The sequence below is a fragment of the Canis lupus genome, chromosome 17 (genome assembly GCF_048164855.1).
Source record: "Canis lupus baileyi chromosome 17, mCanLup2.hap1, whole genome shotgun sequence".
Taxonomy (NCBI): Eukaryota; Metazoa; Chordata; class Mammalia; order Carnivora; family Canidae; genus Canis; species Canis lupus.
This window is the reverse complement of record NC_132854.1, coordinates 1,668,590-1,689,695: the sequence shown is the minus strand read 5'-3', so window position 1 is coordinate 1,689,695 and position 21,106 is coordinate 1,668,590. Positions and strand designations below refer to the sequence as shown.

General features: G+C 45.8%; 1 long non-coding RNA gene across 1 annotated transcript in view; it reads left to right on the top strand.

Annotated features, from left to right (window-relative positions):
• Positions 1–21,106, top strand: part of LOC140607810 (uncharacterized) — a 592,127-nt gene that overhangs the window by 388,188 nt on the left and 182,833 nt on the right. The gene's annotated exons all lie outside the window — the stretch shown is intronic.

Here is a 21,106-nt window from a genome sequence, read left to right as displayed (position 1 = left end):
ATGAATACCGATGAATACCGAGGCAAGGGGCCAATACCGAGACAGCAGTGGTGGGCTGCAGAACTGGCATCCCGGGGTTTGAAAAGTGGGAAGATGAAAGGGCTGGACCTGCGCCGGGCTCTGCTCAGGAACCTTCTGGGGGGCCCAGCGCCAGGGTCCCCACGGCAGGGAGGGTGCCTCTCCCCAGCTTGCACCACACAAATGGCCCAGAGTCATGGTGAGGGAAAACCCTGGTGACCTGGAACTGGCCATTGACTTTTCTATTCTGTAAGTTCCTGTTCTGTTGATGAAATATTTTAAAATATGAAGCTGTTGTTTTTCGATATAAGTGATGATTCCCAGCGTGCTCAAGGTTGTGGTAAAACTGATTCTCTCATACATTGTTGAGGGCATGGATATTTTTAGAAGTGGGTTTGCCATGGATTATCTGTGTCGTCAAAATAACCCTTGACCTACAAATTCCACCCTCAAACATTTATTTCCTAAGGAAAAAAACCTAAATAACATACATGAAAATATACAGGATAATTCATTTGCAATACACAAAGATTGGTAAAATAAATAAATAAGAACTAATAGAGGAATAATTTTTTCAGTTCTGATACATACGCCTGTTGAGAATTTTTTGAAACTATTTAACAATAAGGGCATTTCTATTGACTATAAGATGACCAATGCAAGGTATTGGTATGGATTATACACTTGGATTACTTAGTTAAGAAAAAGTAATTTATGCAAAAAGAAAAACTGAAAGGAAATAAACCGTCTCTTTCTTCATCTTATAATCAGATATAATGATATTTTCTTGTAATTCTTGATACATTTTCAACATGTATTTAGCCTCTTATTTTATGCTTTCTCTGTATTCTACCTTGTGGTAGCAGAATCTCAGCGTCCCCCAAGACTCCCCACCATGAACACACCTGGAGACTTGTGAGTAGGTGAGGTAGCCTCATACGAGACCACGTCTCAGAAGAGAGGGGTCCTCCACTGGCCCTGGAAAGGGGGCTGCCACCTGCAGGCCCCAAGGTGGGGATCAGAGGGCATTCCCTGCCAGCAGGCTGTGGGGGGTCAGTCCTAGAACCTCACCAACCTCAGTTCTCCCAAACCTGCAGCTGGGAAGAGGCCCGGCCTCATGTGGGAGCACAGCCCCAGCCAGCCTTGTGATTTCAGCCAGCTGGGACCCGCACAGAGGACCCTGCTAGCCCCTGTCCAGACTCCTGACATGCGGAGGACCTCACCAGCCCACCTTCAGACTCCTGACCCCAGAGGACCCCACTCACCCACATCCAGACTCCTGACCCAGAGGACCATCTGCTAGCCCACGCCCAGACTCCTGATGCACAGAACCTATGAGAGGGAGATGCGTGTTTGTAAGGAATCAAGTTGGTGGCTTGTCATGCAGTATTACGATAAGAATACACACCTGTCTTATTACCTTTCTTTTAATTTCCTTACTTAGATCGCTTTAGATTTATCATATTTTTTCTGCTGTTTATTTTTCTTCCTATTCTAATTTGGTTGTTACCAACTTGTGCTTTAAGTAGTTATCATGGCTGTTAACACAGGCATAGTTAGCTTAGGGAAGTCAGAACTGGCCTGTACAGCCCGGGTGGCTCAGCGGTTTCGCGCCGCCTTCAGCCCAGGGCCTGATCCAGGAGACCTGGGATCGAGTCCCATGTCAGGCTCCCTGCACGGAGCCTGCTTCTCCCTTTGCCTGTGTCTCTGCCTCTCTCAATCTCTCTCTCTCTCTCTCTCTCAGGAATAAATAAATAAAATATTAAAAAAAAAAAAAAAAAAAAGAACTGGCCTGTAGCTTCACCCGCCATTGACACCATTACCACTGAGGACACATTAACCACCTCCCTGCCACCCTGCTGTTGCTGTCGCTGGTTTGAATGTGACCTTGAGACCGTGACTGTTTTCTTCCTGAACTCCTCACACACAATTGCTGTTTCACACAGTCCGCGTTGGCTTAGATTTCCCCGCATGTTTACACGGCTCAGTGTCCCCTATCCCATTGCTTATCTCAGACCATGTAACTGGAATCACACTCCTTGTGTGTCACATCAAACCCTCTGTTTGTGCTTTCTGAAAGTGCCTCTGTCCTCCCTCTGCGCTCACAGGGTGGTTTTGCTGGGCAGAGATTTACTCTCGGGACTTGGGGGAAGATAGAATTTCCTGATTTCTGCTGTTGCAAAGAACTTTGCTGTGTGTCCCTCCTGTGAAGGTTGCCTGTCCTTTCTCACTGGGTGCTTCTACAACATCCTGCTGCATTTGTCCTTCGTGGCATTGTCACACTCAATCTATGGAGGGATTTCTTTTTCATTATTAGCCTGTGCACCGCGGGCTTCTTGAGCCTGCAAGGCCATCTTCCATAGTTTCTATTTGGTTCTTGTTTTCCAGTCTTTGTGGCATCTATTTTTTACTCATATTTTAACATTTTTTATATATTCAAACTTATTAAAAGTACTTTGTTTTCTGATTCTGTAATTTTTAATATCTTTAACTCCATTATGCAGTTTTTTCATCCCATTCTCTTTTAAAAATTTCATCTCTGCTGAGATTCCTCATCTGCTCATGAACATTGTTTACCTTTCCTGTTAGTGCCTTTAAAGTGTGAATCATAGTTACTTGAGTTCTTGGTGTCTGATAGTTTGGACACTTGGGTCCTACCTGCCTCTGGTTCTGTCAGCTACTTTGTTTCCTAACAGTGAGTATAGGTTCCCTCCCCCCTTTCTCCCTTCTTTTGTGTGTCTTGCACTTTGTGGTTGAAAGTGAGACCGGTAAGTGTGGGACATGATACCGAGTGAATTATATTTATGCCCCTCTTCCACTTGACCAGTAATGCTAGGATTGAGTCCATCTGGTCAGCAGTTGAATCTGGGATTTGTCGTTGCTGTGCTTACTCTCCCTGCAACCTCCAGTTTCCAATTCCTCTAGCTCTACCTGAGGGTGGGGACTGCTTTGTGAGAGAATCTCTCCTGATGCCCACTTCATTTTCGGTTTCAAGCCTCCAGTGGATCTCCCCTCACTCCCTGCCTCTCCCCGTCGGGGGCTGCCAGACTTGCTCTGTGCACCTCTGAGCCTAGTGTTGGGGGTCAAGGCCTTCTCTGCTTTGGTGCAGACTCGGTCTTGGCAAGCACGGCCTTCCTGTGTCTTGGGAGGGGAGCTTTCTCGGTAATGCCACTGGAAACCTCTAGTGAGTCAGGCCCAGGCTGGCTTCCTGCCCCTTCCCTGGAGGTAGAGCCTTTTCCTCTGACCTCCCCGAGCCACGGCAGGTTTTAATCTGTGCCCTGGGAGTGATGAGAGTTTCTGTCCTTTCCCCTGTGGATTATAGCTCCTGTTCTGTGGCTGAGACAAAGCCTGGGAAGGCTCTTTGCTCCAGCCTCCTGCATGAAGGGAGTTCTGTATAGCCTCCGTCCCTACGCTTGGTCTGCAGACTCCCCTTGTGTCCGTGACTCCTGGGGGTTTCGTACTCTTGCGTTACCCCACACTCAGCCATGGGCAGCAGCTGAATCTTTATTACCCCTGCTTCCCTGGGGAGCCGCAGCTTCCATTGATGCTCTGACCCCAGCGAAGCACAGCTCATGTCTCGTCTCTCCTCGGAGGCACCTGTCCTGGGTTCAGGCTGTTGGCTAACCTGAAACCTCAGTGCTCTGGGGGTGCAAGAAAAGGCATATCTGTAGATTACTGGCTTTTTCCCATTTTTCCCATGGTATGAGTAACCCTCCTCCCAGCTTCCTACGTCTGCTGCTCAGCTTCTGGCGGCCACCTGCCACAGAACATCTGACCGATCCCCTCAGATGCCCTTTTCGTCTTTCCCAAACCTTAGCCATTTCAAATACCTCTGTGTTAAATAACAGCCTTTTTCACACTCATGAACATCTCTGAGTAAGTTCCTGGAAAAGGAATTGCCAGATCCCGGGGAAGACACATTTGTAACGTCTGTAATTATCACCAGACTCCCCTCCATGACACTACGGAGTCCACACGCACACCAGCTCTTGTCAATGCAGCGTTACCACACATCCTGCTCTTCGCCTAAGAAGTGAAAAATGGTGTCTGTGTTATTTTAATTTGCTTTTCTCATATAGTAGTGAGATTGAGCTTTTTTTCATATATTAAAGCTATTTTCATTTTGAACTGTACACTTAAAAATGGTTGAAATAGTAAATTATATGTTATATATTTTCCACAATAGAAAAGCTATTTGCATTCTTTTCTATGAATAAAATATTCATATTTTACCACTTTATAATCAATGTGTTTGCCTAATTTATTTCAGTTGATTTTCCTAGGTTTCTAAGTAGATTATCATATTTTCTGCGAATAAGGACAACACTATATTTCCCTTTAATCCTACTCTGGGGAGTAGGCAATCTCATCTTCCCTTTGGTTTTACCAGGAGTGCTTTCCTGTTCTCACCATTAAGTGCAAAGTTGGCTATTGGTTTGATGTGCACATTCTCTATTAGAAGAAATCTATTTCTGTTCTATTTTCCTAAAAACATGTGTTAATCAAGAATCATTTTGTTTTCCTCAAACAAAATGCCATTGAAATTAAGATTAGTATCGTGTTGAGCTCATGACTTTGTCTCGGGAGGACTAGTTACATAGGTGGCTGATGTTTAACTCCACATGTAAGAGGATTCGGTATTTATCACCATTCCTTGTACATTAGGACGGTCCCATTCTTGAGTCATTTTTTTAGACTCCTCTTCCAGTTAGCAACTATTTGAGTGATTTTTCAGGAGTAATCTGTGGTGGCCTGCTAGACAACAGGTTCTGCCCAGCTCCCAACATCAGAGTCTTATTGTCCTGGCTTTCATGCACCATCCCCTCCAAACCAGCCAGAGGTTTCTCCCTTTCAGGATTTTATAAGCCTCTACAACAACTGCATGTAGAAATTTGTGTGCTTGGAAATCGAATATTTTACTGGGATGTGTCTACTTGTGAGTCTTCCCTTACTGGTTTTCCTTGAAAGTACGGTATTTCACTTAAAACCGAGGATTCAGTTCTTTGCTTAGGGATATGTTCTTACATCACCGTGTTGACCCTTGCAGCTCCTTCACTTTTTCTGAGCTCTTCTTCAGAAATGCCGGTTGTGTGCACTTTTTACCTGCATTGTGTTTGCTCTAAACCTAACACCTTCTCACAGTCCCACTACTTCTGTCCTCTCTACCTCTGCCCTCCCACCACTGATCCACTTTTCTACAGCTGCATCTCTGCTTTTTCTGCCCTGATGCTGCTTGAAAGTTTGCCACAATGCTATCTCTGCTATGGCAGCCTTTCCATAAATGTGCAGCCACATGAAGCCAGTGGGCCCTTGTACCATCTCAGCTTGTAGCTCAAGCTCGTGCATGAGCACGGTGCTTATGTTACATGGAGAGTGCCAGGTTGGGGGGACAAAATCTTCCTCTTTTCCTTGTACTTAATCTTGTTCAGAACTATGCTAGTCTTCTCCCTCACACATAGGGCTTCTCCCATTAGTACAGAAAAACATTTCCATAGATGTCCCAGGAAGCTTTTGTTATGCTTTATCCTGTGCATCCTGTGTATGTATCAGGAGAGGCCTGCCCCAGCTGATGTCTGCCTAGAGACTGCACCGCTCACTGGAAAGCTCACAAAACCTGTTCTCTGCTCTCAAGCTGGTGACATAATGGTTGTGGCAAAGGGGAGGTGCCAGGCAGGTGGGCGAAGCTGTGTGTCAGTGGCCTTTCTTTCTCAGGACAGTTTTGCGGTCATCAGAAGACAGCCAAGTCCAGGTTCTTGACTCATGCTCCGGTCACTTGCATCTGGTAGGATCATTGTATTTTCTGGGAGGATCCTCTGTGTTGGAAAGGATAGAAACAGAAAAAGACCCCACTACCAATACTCCTTTGATAGGCCTACCTTGCTTCTGGCCTTCTGACTGAGGTATTCATATGCTCCTGATTTGGAGCAGGAAGCAGTTCCAAGTGGGAGTTCAGTGTCTGTCCCTCAAACCATGAAACCTCTAGTGTAATTTAGCTCACATTATTCCGCTTGCATTCCATGACCTTGAATTTCTCTTTTCTTAAGAAAATTAAGATTTTTGTTTAATCAAGCATCAACTGCACTGTAACTAGTAAAAGGTTTTCAGGGCTATGACTTTTTATGACATGTTAGTGTATAACAGACCGATCTTTTTACCAAAATCATCTAGTAAAACATAATAAAGTTGCTTTACAATATGCTTGAAGGAATCAGAGAGCTAGGGCATTGTGCAGATGAGGGGCCGAGACCCTGGGAGAGGGGATTCTTAGGTGAGCTCTGCACTCTGCACTGCTGTAGCTTCAAGGCTTTTCCTGGTTTATAAGCACCATTGGCAAAGAAATGGAAGGTCTCAGCAAATATCAGCAGCTAAGAGGGTGGAGGGCTAAGGAGAGCTTCTGGGGGTTCTGCGGGATTAGTCCTTAAAGCTGCAGATCAAGGTTACCAGGTGGTTGTGGCTGGAAAAGCCAGAACCCAGAGGAATAAGTAGTATAAGAAGTATAGGTTGATCTTCATGTTGATACATTTGCTGAATCTTAGGCCAGAAAGGTGAGAGATGGGACATCTGCACAGATGGAAGCCTCTAGAGGCTGGTAGTCTCCGTGTTTGGGCAACACACTGGAGTTTGGGGCCCACTGATGATGAGGAGGGTAAACACCGTCAATTACTCAGGTCAGCTTCCTCTGGGGAGCTCAGGGGGTCCCTGAACAAGATCCCCCTTGTGAATGGGGGGCCCAAGATAGGTGGGCCTGAAGGACAAACCTGAGCAGCTGTCTGGGCAGATGAAAATGTCTCTGGCAATGAGATGTCTCATGGCATGGTCTCTTTCCAAGCTGCTACCTGTGTTCCTGGTACCACTGGTACCTAAAGCCTAACTTTAGGTCTTGGCTATTGTCCTTACAGATGGCTTATTGAAAGTTGAGCCTAGTTTCCAGAATAATGAGATTTTTTTTTTAAAGCATCCCGGGGTTATCAATGTGAAGCTCACTTAGAATAACTATGAGACTGGCAGCCGCCACAATGTTGCCAAAAGCAAGCCTTTATGAGGTCCTTCTGATAACCTGGTTGCCGACCTCAAACTCTAGAAATACACTCTATGCAAATTTGGAGGAGTTATCCACAAAGGGATTGAGAATTCTTGGCAGTGATTTGAAAGCCATGTGATATAACACCTCACTGCCCCTTCCAGGACAGAGAGGGCTGCATGCAGAGAAGTGGATGACATGAAAGTGGAGGGGAAGCAGAGTCCTGAGCAGGACCAGGACCGATGAGTCACTTGGATGAGTTTTGCTGGTTTCCCAATAGTGATTGTTTATGAGCACATAAATTGGCTCCTACAGTGGGGCTAAATCCTTGATATGCAGTATCTCCTGTAATTGCTACAATACCTCCACGTCGGCCCTACTGGTGCAAAGTGAAGCTCATAGAGACTCAAATACTTGCATAAAGTCACAAAGCTGAGAAGGAGCAGAGGAGGGACCCAGAATCAGGTCTATCCCATGCAAATGCCCATTCCTGCAGTCGCTGAGCCATATGCTCCACTCCATGGGGACGTGTTAGCAAGTCCGTGAGCAATTTGTTGGTTTGTGCAGGAGCAGAGGAAACCACACTTTTGCCATAGCAGTGAGGAGACCACTTGTTTTCATTTCATCATTTCGTTGATTGTTATAGGCGTTGCACTGCAAGAATGCTTTTCAGGTATCATAAATACTTATTTGAATTGGGATGAACTCAGCTGAAAAATGTGAAGGTTCACATGCTTAGATATATTTTTAAATTAAAAAGAAAACCCGCAAGAAAGTAGGCATGCTATAATACAATTTATATAAAATACCCAATTATCTATGTACAAATATGTGCTGGGGGTGCCTAAGACTGGAGAGATATACAGCTGCTCAATTCCTGTAAGGTGGAAAGTGAGGTGCTAGGAAATGTCAGCAGAGCTTGATGAAGAATAGATGCTCATCTAATAGGGGTTTCTGGGGGGCTCAGTCCCTTAGGCATCCGACTCTTGGTTTTAACTCAGGTGGTGACATCAGGGTGGTGGGATAAAGCCCCGTGTTGGGCTCTGTACTCACAGTGGAGTCTGCTTGGGTTTTTCTCTCCCTCTCCCTCTCCAACTCCTCCCCCAACTCTCTCTCTCTCTAAAATAGATAAATACATCTTTTTTTAAAAAAGGTCATCAAATGTAGGTAAATTGTATGATTTTCTGTAGCCAGATGTGTGCACAGAGCAACAGACCTAAAGATCTTGATGGATACATAGGTAGAAGGTAGATAGATAATTGATAGATTATAGGTAAATAAGTAGATAGCTAGCTAGCTAGAAAGATGATAGATGAAAGAAAGGGTAGATAGAGAGGATAAATTGATAGACAGACAAACAGACAGACATGACCTGCAAGTGGGAGACCCAGGAAAGCTGGTGGTGTAGTTCAGTCCAAATCCAAACGCCTGTCCAAGTGCAGGAGAAGACCCATGCTCAGCCCAATAGGCAGGCAGAAAGGGAATGAATCCTCCCTTCCTCCACCCTTTGTTCTATTCCAGCCCTCCACGAATCAAACGATGCCCATCCACATTGGGAAGGGCTATGTGCCTTACTGGGTCCTCTGAGTCGAATGCTGCCCTCACTTAGAAATGCACTCCCAGACACACCCAGAAATAACATTTAATCTGAGCACCCTGTGCCCGGTCAAGTTAACACACACAGTGGGATGTCTGCACCAGGTCTGCTGTGGGGTTTAGGCTCTTGCCCCAGACTCTTGCTCCCTAAACGCCTACAGATTCAACACCATGTTGTTGCTCAGTGCTTCTGGCAAGACAGTGCCTCTGGACATTGTTCCTTAAACACCAAGTTATGACTCATTGTTGTACCTGTGGACAGGAAGGTGCTTGAGACAGGCTACCATTGAGGGGCTTCCAGTTTTGCTCCATGTGTCTCTGTGTTTCTGTAGTCCTGTACAATGATGTCTTCGGGGCTTATGAGGGGAGAGCAGGTGTTTTGTGTGACTGAACTGGCCGACTGAGACACACCCCCCATGGCATAGCTTATGCTTGGCCAAGTCTATTCAGGGGAGATACCATTTGCATCCTTACCTTTCATTCATCACTCACTACAAAGACTAGGCTGGCTGACTGGATAGTAAGACATTTGGAAGACCAGGTAAAGTTGTGACCAAAAAGGAAGAAAATAATTGTCTAAAAAAAAAAAAAAAAAAAAAAATAATTGTCTAGATAGATCAGCTCTTCCCCAACTTTAGTACTACATGGAATTCCTGGACATCTTGTTGATATGCAACTTCTGGGTCAGTGGATCTAGAATGAAGCCCAAGATCCTGCCTTTAAAAAAAAATTATTTATTTTAGAGAGAGAGCATGAAAGAATAGGGAAGAGGGGGCAAAGGAAGAAAGAGTCTAAGAGAGAGTCTTAAGAGAGAGTCTCCACCTTCTTTTTCCCTCCAGGGACCACCCCCTGCTGCCATATTGGATCCCCTACATACCACATCAACTCTCTCTCTCTTTCTCCTTTTTTTTTAAAGGTTTATTTGAAAGAGAAAGAGAATAGGGGGAGGGGCAGAGGGAGAGAGAGAATCTCAAGCAGACTCCACACTGAGCTCAGAGCCCAATGCAGGGCTCAATCCCACAACCCTGAGATCATGACCTGAGACGAAACCAAGAGTCAGATGCTTAACCAAATGAGCTATCCCAGATGCCCCCCAAGATTCTGCCTTTTTAACAAGCTACCAGGCACTGGTGCTGCTGTCCTCAGGCCTCACTGAGAGCATCAGGGTGCTGGGAAGGACACCCACACTTGGTGTCTGGGGCCTGGAGAGCTACAGCAGCAAAGGGCCTCAAGGGGCTAAGGAGTCTCGGCAGCTGATGATCTTGTGGTAAGAATCACAGGGCAGCACACATGGTGGGAATCGTCCACTGAGTGCCGTAGGTGAACCGGGGGCAGCCGTACAGCCTGGAAGGGCCATGGGCAGGGCTGTGACTGCAGATGTGCCATGGAAGAATTGTGTTTCCTCAGGGCCTCTGCTTTCTTGTCTGAAGTGAGTGGGTTCAATAAGATGATCTCTGGAGTTTTGTTCGGCTTTGCAATTGAGATTCTCAGGCCTGGAACAGAATGACTGCACAGTTGAGGTTCATTACTATGCACATAGAGTAACGCAGTCATTAAAGTTGACACGAGGGCTGAGCACTAAGGAGCTATAGTAGTATAAAAGACATCCAGATGTTGCAGATTTGAATTTGCATGTTTAACTGCTATTTTCCCAGGAGATCTGAAATGTCAAAATTGCATTTATGCCAGTTGTGAGCCTGCAGTGTCATGGTCCAGAGTCTGCTTGTCATGCAGAGTGAAGAATTATGTTGGTCAAAATCATGGGGTTGGGGTTGTTGTTTCCTTAAACCTCCAATTCCCCAAAAAGTTTCATCAGCTGGAAAGAGGTTGAGGACAGGCCTGTATATCTGGTGAAGTGATGCTAATTTAAAGTATGGAATGAATCTTCCTGAGCTGTGGGAGCTTTCTTTTCTGTACACTCTGAGTGGTGAATAAGTACATTTCTGTCCAGGTATGTGACTGAGATGGGGGCAGGAATGAGCCTCATAACCTGTTTTCTCCAGAGGTGCTTATCTAGAGTTACACAGCACACAAGACAGTGCTGTGCAAGACAGATCCAGGGGCTTCTAGCAGCCTACCGTACAGCCTCCCAAGAGGCAGAGTTATGGAACGAATCCACGCCAACTGATGGTTTTGTGGAAGTAAATGAAGACCACTCAAATGGAAGCAAGCAAAGTCTACACTGAGCTTGCTGTAGCAGGGAGTCTACTACCATCACTTGTGTTGGGTAGAGACTCATGGCACACAGAGAAGAAGAACAGCTCATAGCAGACAGGGAGTGGTCTGCAGAGGAACAGGACTGGAGAGCAAGAATGTGTGTGGTACCTCAAAAGAGACCTGAGGTAACTGAACCAAAGAAGGAACACAGCTGGGAGGTAAGGAGGGAGGAATGAGCGCTCAAGGCCATCCAACTTCCATGATTCAGATCCCACAATATCCAAGAAAATTTTGACTAACGAAGTGACTTTTAGATGTAACTTGATTTTGGATAGGACATGTGCTGCGAAGAATGGATGGAAATATTTGAATTACTGAAAATGAATGCCACACTCACAAAAATAACTAAAGCAACACTGGACTTCATGTTGTCTGTGGGATTGGGTCACCTTAGGGGTAAATGGAGAAAACCCAAGTTCTGGACACACAGAGTAGAAATCCAGATGCTGTTCCCGCCTGACCCAGGACCTTCACCTAGTGCAGTCTGGCCAGCAGCCTCTCTCCCTGGCATCTTCTTAGCCAAACCATAGGCTCTTTTGGGGTGGCCATAGGGTTTTCAGTTGGCAATGTGCCAAGCCACACTGGAGCTTAAGAAAAAAGGAAAAAAATCAGTCACACTGATCTTGTTTTTATTCCAAATCTTGGTAATTTATTTCTCGTGGATATTTTTACATGAACTTTCATTTATTTGAACATTGCTTTGCAGTATCTTTCTATCACGGAGTTTTTGGTGCACTCTTACACTCAACGCCCATGACACTGGGTCTCTTCCCCTGCCCGACTCCCTCTCCTTATAATTCACACATTATAAAGTTGGTTGTGCAGCTTAATCTTAATGCAAAGGAAAATGTGTGGTTGGATCTCCATTGTAAATAAGGATATTATGGAGATACAAACTGAGCAAGGCAGAGCAGCCCCAAATTTTGGAAGTGATGGCAACAGAGAGACCAGCTTACCATTCCATTATCAGAGACAGAATGCCTGCATGTTTTTAAGGGTGGGCAACCCACAAAGCTTCAGAGCAGGGCTCCAGACACAACAGATCCTGGTTGCAGAAGACCAGGTACCATGGGAGGAGGGACGCTGGCCGTGTGCAGTAGTAGGCCAGGCCTACGAGCACAGGGATGGCCTTTTCTATCCATGAGACAGCCTCAGTGCTTAACACATGGAAGCTGCTCACCAGTTTGAACTGAATTCACTTTTTTTCACCAGTCTTTCCCACATGTACAGTAGCATCATTAGCGCAGGCATCTTGGATGTCAAGAGCAATGTGAAAAATTAATGATACTGCTGGTGAACGTGATGGTTATCCTTGGACATGAGAAAATGCCAGAAGAGGCTAAGTGGTGGCTACTTGCCTGGAATGGCATCTACCTTTTGGACGAGCAGTGCCAATCACACAGAGGCTATTTCCATGGGAGGGCTTGGGAGAGCTGGTGTGAAGAAGGGCTCCTTTGGCTTCCCCCAAGAGAACACTCCTCAGGATGCATGGAAAGTGCAGCAGACTGTGAGGTGCTGAATAAAACACGTGGCTGCCAGTTACGTTTGAATTTCAGGGAAGCAACAAATATATCTTTAGCATAAGTATATCCCGGAGAGTGCACGGGTGCCCTGTGTTTTTATTTGTTCTCTCTGGCAACCATATCCATGAAGGGTCTGAAAGTTGAAGAAGGCAGGTGGAATCATGACATGACAATAAGAGGCTGCTAGGGCATTGAGAACCCAAGCAGGAGCAGCTTGACAAAGTAACACCTGCCTTCCCATCAGCTCCCCTAGGACGCCTGGTGAGCTTTAGTGGCTCTGGCTCTGGGCCTTTGTAAATTCCCAAGAAAGCCTCCGAGTCATAAAGATGCTGGGGGACAGGAGAGGCTGTAGAGAAGAGCAAAATTAATGATCAGGGGTGGTGAACTGCTTGATTTATGGTTTTTGAGCAAAGATTAAAGGGCTGTATAGGTTTCCCGTAAGCGCACAATGAGTAATGGTTCAAGCGCTGGTGACAGAGATGAATGCCCATAAACACCTTTCTGGACAAAAGCATCAAAGGTGATTAAACTCTGCTGGAATTGGGGACAATGGGACAGGGTTAGAAAAGAAGAAAATGTCCCTACGATAAAAAGTTTTCTCTAAAAACACTGCATCCCTGTCCACAATACATCTTGCACTTTACACGGATATCTTTTATATTTGCCTACTTTTGTTCTTTCCATGTTTTCTAAATTTGTGAAAAGGTGCATCCCAGTCAGTCCCTCGGCAGGGAGCTGGTGGAGAAGAGAGGCTCCAAGGATGTTTCTATTTCTGAGACTCTGGGTAACTTGGTATACTGCATGATGTATGAAATATGAGGAGAGGGATGGAAACACCAGCCAGAGGAGGGGCAGGCCAGCTAAAAAGCCCCAGGTCATTACAATTTGCACATGGATGCAGATATCCAGGGCTCACTTAATTCTGGGGATTCCAGGGAAGAGTCGAACACACTTAACATAGGCAAGTTTGTATTTTGAATGTCTTGGAGACAAGCAGAATGGTTCTGAATGATGGAGAGTTTGCATTTTATTCCAGTGTGAGTTTGAATCTCCAGCACCTTGAGGCTAGAAGGAAAGATGGGGGTGCAGCCCCCCAGTCAGTGGCTCCCACTGCTGCTCATGTCGCATCTCCAGCAGCCCGGCTGGGCAGCATTGCTCAAGCAGCCAGAGTGCCTGAACCATTAACACTGCTTCTTCAGGAAAATGGTCCTGCAGAGAATGCCACTTGCTCATCCTGGTTATGAAGACAGAGAGGTTTAGGGAGGGATGGCTCTTGGCTAGGGGAGAGTCTCCTGAATGACTTTGGTCTCCATGCTCATACATTTAAACTTTGGTGTTTGGAGAGTGTGCTTCTCTGCGTGCTGCTGGGATCACAGCGGTGCTTGAGAACTGGGCAGTCTGGGGACATTCACCTTGCAAGCTCCACATCTCCTGCTGTGCTCTTCCTTAGGGAAAGAAAGTCCAAAATATGAAGGATCACACCATGTGCAGTGTTGTAACGCACTAGTCAGTGGATCTGCCATAGTCTGTGGCCAAGCTAGTGTAACTCTCTGCCTGCCCATCAGTCTGAGGACAAAAGATGGCTTCCTATCCCCTAAACGTTCACATTCTCCAAATCCACCCTGCCCACGAGTGGTCCTCCAGCCCTGGATAGGAATTTTGATACTTGCTTCGCACTGCTGCCACCTAAGTCCCCATGTCCACCAGCTCTCACAGAGGAACCTGCTGAGACATGCCCCAGGGACATGGCACAGCATGTTCCTAGATGATGGTTTTAGATACAGAATCAGAATCTCTGTTTCATAGAAAATACGGTTAATGATCATCTGGGTGTAAATTACTTTGTGAGCATATTATAACATGTATGTGAGCACCAATAATTCTGCTCAGAACAGCTATGAATTTATCAGCCTTTTATTTACTGGGTTGTTATTATTTGGCACCTATTTTAGTTCAGCAATTAGAATAGGCAAGGATATATATTAATAATGATAATTAGGTTTAGGAAAAATTAAAGCCAAGAGAAAACAAATGGCTACATCTTTACAAGAAAATTTACTTCTTTGTTGTCTGGTTAGCATAGAGTCATTAAGGATTACAGATTGTTTGCAACCCTCTGCACACTCTATTTGTGTGGGAGAAAATACAAGAGGAAAAGAAAGAGAGGCAGCCCCCTGCACAGTCTAGAAGGGGATGTGAACATTTGTTTTTTTATTTAGTGCCTGATGTCTGAAAATATTAGGAAGTAATATTTTAAAGCCAATTTGTAAGCAACTAAGTTGGTGCATTGTCATTGTATGACTTTCGGTATTGTCCCGCTAACGATGCTCGCCTGGCAGATTTCCTCGGATGCCATCAGGAGCAGACAAATGGTAGTTTTACATGTTATGAAATCATCTGGACCGACTTGTCGGAAGCCTGGAAGGCTCCTCTGAAATGCTGGTGGTCTCCTGCCTCCTGGACAGAATGAAAGCCAGCCTGGAGGTGGCTCCTCGCACCTGGTAGGCATGGGACGCGGACATCTCTGCGAGTGCTTGAGGGAAGCTGTGTACACCTGATAATCACGTTTGCTTGGGGCACAAGCTTTCTTTTGAGACTTTGGGGCCCAGTACAGCATTTCAGTCACTTGCCAGTAAGAAGACTAAGTAGTGGTATGAGAAGCATCTGGCATAGTAAGTGCATGGTATCTGAAGGCCCAGGGAGAGACTTTGCATTGCTAGTGTTTTCTTTGGGAGATATGTGAAAGATACCCTTGCACGCATCTGAAGAAGCCCAGTGGTGTGACCACCGCAGCACAGGAACACAGACTGCTGTGCACGAGCAGCAGGAACAGCTCCTTTTGCTTTCTGGCTTCACCCGGCAACACTGCTTCAGCAGAAGCCCTGGACGGGGGCTCAGGAGACACAGGTTTGCATTCCGCGTCTGCTGTTGTGGGCTGCGCAACCTTTGGGGGGTTGCCTCAGTCCCCTGGGCCTCTGTTTCTTTATAAATCAGGTTTGGGCTTGATCCTTTTTAGCTCTTAAGTTTCACAATTCTATTTCATTTATGTAAAAATTTATCCTGAACTCAGTACTTTTCGGGCAAGGGTTTAGGCTATTTTGCCCCTTTGTAGAACCAGAATCCAAATAAGATGTGGTGTTCATGTGCCCATCTGACCGGGACCCCTGGGAGTGCCACGTGAGCATTAACCAGAAAGATCTCCGTGTGCAAATAGCAGCCACATTCCATATGTCACAGACTTCAGGATTTGCAAATGTGCATATGGTCTCTGAGAAAACAAGGAGCTCATCACTATTAAGTTGATCTCATTACAGAGTAATAAATTAGAAATTGCAATGAAATTAGGTTGATTTCTGACTGACAAATTTTGGTTTCCGAGCGGAAAAGAAATAATCATATTTAAAGCTACAACAGCTGTTATATCGTATTATATTTTAAAACCCTTTAAAGGAATTAATTAATTTTAACATTGTTATACTCTCCATAATAGTGTTCCAAAATACCTAGTGATGATTAATCATGATCAGAATTTTTATCAGTCATGATCTAATACATTTTCCCAAAAAGAAGATTTTATTGCACATTAAAATTACTTCATTTGAGTTCTTTAATTGTAGATCTTAATCTTGTTTGAAAATATAATCTTTATCCATTCAGTGTCATGCGAAGTCAGTGCTTCTACTCAAAAACACAGTTTCAAACTTTGCTTTTGCTTGGATTCTTTTTTTTTTCTTTTCTTTCTTTTCCTCCCTTTTTTTTTTTTCTTTTGCTATGCCATATCATTTAATTTCATGTGGCTTTAATGAGTGATTGTTTTCAATGGCTTCTAAGAGTTTCAGTCAGCAATATTTCATTCCAGGATAAAAGGTAATGATCCATAAATTCTTAATGCCATATTTTTATAGCCAGTAAATTAGTCTTTAATGGGTTCAATAAGTTCTGTGATGTATGTCATTAATTGTTAATGGTGTTTTAACTAGATAATTGTCCCGAAGGGCTGTTTATCATCACTGCTGGTGAATGACTGATCCGCACTATCTGTTCCACTTCATAGTGTGCTGCTTACTTGATCTGGCTTTGTGTGCTGAGAGCGGGCCACGTACATAAATGCACTGTAGAGCATCCTGTGGCAGTAACAAAGTTCTAAAGCCCTCAGTTCCTCTTTTTTATTTCCTATATCTGTCAGCCACTGGCCCTGTGATGCTGAGTAACAAAGCATTCCCAACTTCAATGGCATTTACACTAACTGTGACAGTTTTATGTGTCACCTTGGCTAGGCAGCTCTGGTAACCAGATAGTCAATCAAACATGAATCCAGGTGCTTCTGTGAAGACATCTTGTAGATATAGCTAACATCCACAATCAGTTGACTTTACATAAAAGAGAGTACTTTCAGTGATATCGGTGGGCCCCTTCCAGTGAGATACCAAAGACTGAGGTTTCCAATGGAAAAAGGAATCCTGTCTCCAAACAGCAGTGTAGCAGTCCTGCCCAAGTTTCCAGCTTGCTGCCTGCCCTTCGATCTAGACTCTCCAGCCCCAACCCATGGATCTGTAGGCTGCGTGAGGACCCGCTGATCTGATGTGGATTCAGCTGGGCTGGGGTCATTGCCACAGGCCAGGGTATTGTCGATCCTCATGCCTCCTGAGCTACCCAGGGCAGGCTGTTTTGAGCAGGGACAGAGAAGCAGGAGAGCTAGCCTTATCCCTCAAGCACAGTCCAGGTCTACTAATATCCACTGGAGGATGATGGCTCCCACAGCGCAGGGCAGGGAAATTATGTCACTTTGAGTAAGAAGAACCACGAGGTCGTGTCCAGAGGATGAGGATAAAGGGAAGGGTAAGGAATTTTTAGCTGTAATTCCTTCCCCCTTCTTCTGAGAAAAAGAAGGCTGGAGACCCAGGATCCCCATAATAGGCACATCCTCCATTTGTTCCCAGTAAATGTACCCTCTCCCCCACTCGGGGCCAGAGGTTACCAGGACCAGGCAGAGACATGCTGAAAGCTCCCTTGAAGGCAGTCTTCTCCAAGACTGCAACCAGGCGCCCCTGGAAAGGAACACAGAATTATCATTTGAGATCCTCAACATTTCTTGTGCTCACTGCCTGATTTCTCAGTGGTTCAATCTGCTTTTTTCTTTTTAGGCAACTTTACATGAGTTAGGCATTCATCTTCCAGCCTAATTAGTGGGGTTTGCTTTTGGCTTTTTCATAGCTACAACTAGAAAAAAATACCACAACCAGCTAAAACCAGCTACAGCTTCCCTCCTTTCTGCATTGATGACCTGTCCTGACTGACAGCGTCGATGCTCCTGTCCTGAGGAGGTGGCAGTTATGTCTGCAAAGGGAGACAAGGGAGAGGCACGGACAAGACCAGACCCCTGGAGAGAAGGGCACAACCTTCCAGCGAAGGTGGATGAGTATCATAAAAGATGTTCAGGCCGAGGGAAAGGCGTATGCAAAATCAGAGAAATGATCATTGGTGATGAGTGATAGTTACTTCTGGTCAGCTAAGCCTAACTCAACTGCTGCTTGATCCATATGCTGAAGCATGGTTATGCGGCCTTTGATTATCTGTCTAATCTACAAAAAAACTTGCCCTAAAATTGCTTTCTTCTCTTGTGAATCCTCTCTCCAGAAAGAGAAGTGCACACACACACACACACACGCACATACACTTGCACGCACACAGTATGCACTTTCAAGCCTTCTGCTTCATAGCTCAGTTAGGAGACCTACAGTTTCAAGGAGTCTGTGGGTCCATCTCTGGACAGGAAATGTGTTTATGGGTTTTATAGGATAGGTAATGAGCTGAATGTGTGAGGTTAAGGAGAGGAAAAATCAAGGATGGCTTAGTTTTCTAATTTGGTTGATTGGGTGGAGGATGAGGTCATTACCTGTGCTCGGAACAGAAGAGTGGTGTTGGGGGAGAGGTGAAGACTGCAGGTTGCACATGCAACCATGTCCCAGGAGCAGCTGCCCACCCAGGTCTGAAGCACAGCAGAGGCACAAGGTTTGAAACCTAGTAGGAATTGTCAACATAGCCATGATTGGAAGTGTAAGGGCCGTATCTCTGGGGCCCTTCTCACCCCTGGGAATAGAGGTAGAAGGGCAGTGGGAAGCCAAGCAAAGAAGTGGAAGAACGAGCAAAGAGTTGAGTCTCCAAATCTAAAGGAAGAGCAAGCTCTAGGGGAAGAAGGGTGGAGGGTCATGTGCCAGGCAGGTCAGATCACTGGAGGAAGGCCATGGGTGCAGCAATAAGATCATTATTTAAAAATTGGACTAAACTCCTTTTGGGATGCCCAGCCCACTTGCCTGCCATGTCTGTCTCCTGGGAGGTGTCAGCAGCGCACAGAAGGGCAGCAGCTTCCTCAGGGCCACCTGCAGAAGCATGTGAGTGTCAAAGGCAGTGGTGGAACCTATTGTTTGAAAAGGACTGGTGGCTTCTGATCTGTACCCTCATACACACACCTGCTCTGTTGAGAATTCCTGGTCTCCTGGATGGTGAAGTTCCCACAAATGAGGATTCTGGGCACCCCAACAGTTCCGTGAAGTATTCTCCCTTTGAAATTTTTTAGAGTAGGGGTGATTCTCCTTCCTCAAAGGTGTTCATTCTTTCCCACCCATGCAGACAGAGCTCTGCAGACCAGCCTTTGCCTGGGGTCTGGTTCAGAGCATCTGCAGGCCTTGGGCAGGATCATGAACCGACAGGGTGACAAGGGCCCAGCCAACAGATTACATCTCATTTGTTCTAAGAGGCACGCTGTGTCTACATCTGAATACGTGTGGAAACCAGATATACTCTGCAGTCGATGGTGCACCATCATCCAACTGGGTGCATTGGGGCATAAAAATAGTTGTGTCTGCACACTCTAGGTATCTCAGAAGTGTGGCCAATGTGTGGAGGCCCAAGGTAAGGAGCAGACAGTGCTGAGGCTCCTGGTTGGATTCACATCCAGAAAAATGTGGGTTTTAACATTGCAGAAGCCAAGCAAGTCTCTTCTGGTTCAAGCTTTGACCTGGGTTGTTGGCCTGTCACCCCAGTCTGGGCCATGGCATTCTGCATGTGCAGGGCCGGGCCCTCCAGAGCAGGGCGGGGACCTGAGGCCTGGGGCTGACCTCCTTCCTCCTAAGGAAACTGCTGCTTCTGCAGTGGCACAAAGGCACTAGGCCAGCCTGGGAGAGGGTATGGGAGGTTGCCATGTGATTAGGAGCTGGAAGCTGAACATCTGGGTCCAGCTCACCGCTGCTGATGCAGAGGCAACCTCGCCAGCCAGCCCTTCCTGGGGACCGCAGCATCAGTGCATGACCCGGAACATCACAGGTGTCTTCACCTTCCAGTAACTGAAGACTCCCTCTGAGTGCCACCTTCCTATGTCCACTAAGATGCTTCTTAATCCTTGACCAAGAGCCTAGACCATGGTTGACTCACCTGCTGAAATGTGGGATCTTGGCAAGCAAAGCAAGCAGCCTTACACCTTCACCCTCACACACCCTGGGTGTATTCACTTAGTCCGTTTGGGCTGCTAAAACAAAATTTCTTGGACAAGGAAACTTGAACATTTATTTCTCACAGTTCTGGGGACTGGAAAGTCCAAGATCAAGGTCCTGGCACAGTCAGTTCCTGTGAGAGCCTGCTGCCTGGCTTGCACATGCCACTTCTTGCTGGGTTCCCACACACCTTTCCTGGCTTCTTCTTCTGCTAAGGACACTAATCCCATCGTGGGGGCTCCATCCTCATGACCTCACCTAAACCTAATCACCTCCCACAGGGCCTGCCTCCAGATACCATCACACTGGAGGTTAGGCTTCAATTTTAGAGGATTTTAGGCAAACTCAAGCATCTAGCCATAACAGAGGTGATCCATCAACTCTAATCCCACCACTGGCAGGCCAAGCACACAGGTCAGCATCATGGGGCTCTCACTGCTGCCTGCGTGAGGCAATGCTGCCCTGTAGTCTCCAGGAGTGCAGCAAAGGCAGCCCTGCATAAGGCGTTCTTGTGACCTGATACCTTCTATCAAGAGAGGGTACAGATCTTCATGGAATAAAATGCTTCTGCCAGTGAGAAACAAGAAGATTTGCTGTCCGTGCTAATAGCTATAACCTATGTCTAAGCTCAGCCGATCATACATTTCTGAAATGCGGCTTATTGCACAGCCTATAAGTGTTATTGTGGGGCATCTAATTAGTGGTGGCAAAACAAAAGTAACATAACAGCATACAGACACCTGATAACTCAGGCAATAATTATACGTACTACAGTTGAAATCAGAGCAGATTCACTAAAGTTAGTATCACATCTGGAAAAATAACCTCACGATATGGTATGTAGTAACAACATGAATCAATAGAAAAAAGGTTTGATTACATAGTAGAATGAATATAACCACATTGACATTTTTATCTCTGGTCTAAAATGCATATAAGCTTTCTTGCATCTATAGGTTCATTGTGAGAATGACTAGAATCACTGCAGCCATCAAGAATCTATGGGGGGGATCCCTGGGTGGCGCAGCGGTTTGGCGCCTGCCTTTGGCCCAGGGCGCGATCCTGGAGACCCGGGATCGAATCCCACGTCAGGCTCCTGGCATGGAGCCTGCTACTCCCTCTCTCTCTCTCTCTCTCTCTGTGACTATCATAAATAAATAAAAATTAAAAAAAAACAAAAAGAATCTATGGGGGCCGAACTAATGAAGGACAGTTAGGATTGATTCGGCATACTCAGGAGC